We start from the raw sequence: 2,967 nt of genomic DNA on the forward strand, positions 1-2,967 counted from the left end.
CACACTTCTGAAGGCTCTATTGCCATCTCTCTAGCCCAACGGTTCTCAACCTGTGGGCTGTGACCCCTTTGGGGGTGGAAAGACCCTTCCACAGGGGTCGCCCGATTCATAACAGTAGCAAAATTACAGTGATGAAGTAGCAATGAAAATAAGTTATTGGGAGAGGGGGTAGGGGCTGAGGCTACGGGAGTGAGGTGGGGAAGAAGAGGGAATTCCAACCTGTGGAAACTTGGGGGTACCCAAGGCTGGCTGCCTCCCACTGGCTGTGGACCACGCAGGGTAGGGAACCCCTTGCGGCTCGCGGAGGTGTTAGGGGTCTTCAGCGCAAGAGAGGGGAGTTCCCAATTTGGATCCTTGGGGCTCCGGCGTGGGGGACCAGGCGCTCGAGCCGCCATGCGGGACCGGACCCATGAGCTGAGGCAGGGAAATGACAGCTTGGACGTGGAGGACGCAGAACAGGTCGTGCTGGTGGTGCACCCGGGCACGGCACGGCTGGGGAAGCCAGACGATGAGTTCTTTCAGGTCAAGACAATTCGGAAGATTATTGTCAAACTGGACACTAAAGGCCGATAGTTGGAGAAGCACCAGGTCACCATCCTGGCCACGCCCCTCCCAGAATTGAGCATGAAGCAGGACTTGCAGAACCTGAGCGAGATCAAGCAGCTGGGCAGGGAAATCCGCACACAGCTGAAGGCCATGGAGCCCCAGAAGGAGGAAGCAGATGAGAGTCATAACTCAGTCCACACGAGGATGAGGAAAACCCAGCACGGGGTCCTGCCCCAGCTCATCAACAGATGTAACTCCAGGCAGTCTGCGTACCGGGAGAAGAACGTGGCAGCTTCAGAGGCAGCTGAAGATCAACGCTGGGATGGTGTCTAACGAGGAGCTGGCGCAAATGCTGGACAGCGGACAGAGCGAGGTGTTTGTGTCCAATATCCCGAAGGACACAAAGGTGACCCGGCAGGCCCTCAATGAGATCTCGGTCCGGCACAGCGAGATCCAGCAGCTGGAGCGCAGGATCCGGGAATTTCGTGAGATCTTCCCTTTTCTGTCCACTGAGGTGGAGATGCAGGAGGAGATGATGAACCGGCTGGAGCAGAACATCCTAAGCTCAATGGACTATATGGCGCGTGAGCATAAGCATGTCAACATTCCCTTGGAGAACCAGAAGGCAAGGAAGAAGAAAATCCTGACCGCCATCTGAGTGTCCATTACCATCCGCATCCTTTCTGTCATTGCATCACCATCACGATTGGATAACATCACTTTGGCCCTGGGAGCAGCAGGAGCCTCAGTCCCGCCTTGGCCCCCCAGCAGCTGAAGGGCAGGGCAGAGCCTCCTGCTGGACGCCCTTCCCTGCACTGGCCTCTGAGCACTGGGGTGGGCAGATAGCCCTTCTGCACTTGGCAGCTGCCTGTTCATGGGGGCCAACCCCTCTGAGGCTGGTAGGCCAGGGTAGATGCTGAAGGTCCTGTCTTTGGCTTTGCTACGGTTTTGTAAGAAACTAAAAACAAGACAAAAGAATCCCCACCAAAAAAAGAGAAAAGAAGTTTATGGTTGGCGGGTCACCACGACATGAGGAACTGTATTAAAGGGTCATGGCATTAGGAAGGTTGAGAACCACTGCTCTAGCCCTTCCCAGAAGAATTGGGCACTCTGCCATCCACACCACATCAGACGCAGTTGGGACATCCTTGAGGAATCCCATGGTGCCCCTTCCCAGTGGTTTTTGAACGTAGGAACTGAGAAGTCGTCTGACAGGACATGCTCACGGCTGCAGGTTAGACAGGGGCAGGGATCCCACTGAAATTCTCCTCGGGAAGCCCTGCAAGAATGGGCATAGGTGTTGGTCCAATGAAAAAAGATTCCATGACGAATTTATTTTTTTTCTCCATTGCAGCTTTCAATTTTCTTGAAATTCCCTTATCCCATGCCCCTGAGCTTGTTGAGAAAATCTGTCAAAACTACCCTTGGGATCCCCCCACAGACAGCCCCCTTCTGGTCCAACTTCTCTGCCTTGGCTAGAACTGGCCCAGCAGAGCCCTCCAGAAGCCACTGTTATGATTGGTCCTTTTCATTGTCATGTTTTTAAGGTGACCTAAGTTAGACCAAGACGAGCACATGACTGAGAAAAGTCGTCTGCAGCGTCCACTGATGCTGTGGCCACGTGTAAACACCACTGGTTTAGAATAACCCCGTGCACAGATGGGCAGGTGCCCTAGAAGCAATGGTTTTTACTTCCCCTTGTACAACTGTTGTCTACTGTAGGCCCCAAGAGGGCAGGAGCTGTGTCTACGTTCTCTCCATGGTTCACCGGCACTACTGGGGCTTAAGAAAAAGAAAGCTGAGAGCCAAAGGAGAGTACCTACGGGCAGTTCGGCCAAGCATCTCCTCGCTGACAAAACTAAACCACGTTCATGGAGCCCTTCGGGGGGTGGGGGGCATAATTTCCCAGATCCCTTTGATCCTGGACTGATAATAACTTGCTTGGGAAAGTGCCGTTCAAGTCGGGGGATTATAGTCAGATAGGAGGACCAAGTAATAGTTGAGACCAATGGCTTCAGTGTAAGGAAGACCAGGGCTGGAAAGAGTCCATCACCCACTTCTCTGTGCCTTGGTTTGCTCTGCAAACTACATTACTCATCTGCCAACTGGCTGGCAGCTAACCAGAACAGAAGAATGGAGTTGGGTTCATCTGCCTCTTGGTTTCCTGTCTTTGCTAAAACAAGATGAATCACAGGCACCATTCTTAGAGGGACTTACGTCTCTTTCCTTTTTCTGAGATATGGATATAAACTTTACAAAGGGCCATGGAGTCCCCCCCATTATTTTGTGACCTTTACTTAAATTTTAATCACTCTGTGAGACTAAAATGAGATAATTCTATGAAGCACTTAATAAATATACCAAGCCATGTACTAAGTGCTTAAGAAATGTCCACGGATATCCCTTTGAGAATGAAGGTGA

The 2,967-nt window shown here is 52.0% G+C and overlaps 1 pseudogene; it reads left to right on the forward strand.

The window, feature by feature from the left end:
- The first annotated feature begins 393 nt into the window (after positions 1-393).
- On the forward strand, positions 394-1,321 carry LOC142456028 (syntaxin-4 pseudogene; annotated as a pseudogene).
- The last annotated feature ends 1,646 nt before the right edge of the window (positions 1,322-2,967 follow it).

This window comes from Tenrec ecaudatus, chromosome 9 (genome assembly GCF_050624435.1).
Source record: "Tenrec ecaudatus isolate mTenEca1 chromosome 9, mTenEca1.hap1, whole genome shotgun sequence".
Lineage (NCBI taxonomy): Eukaryota > Metazoa > Chordata > Mammalia > Afrosoricida > Tenrecidae > Tenrec > Tenrec ecaudatus.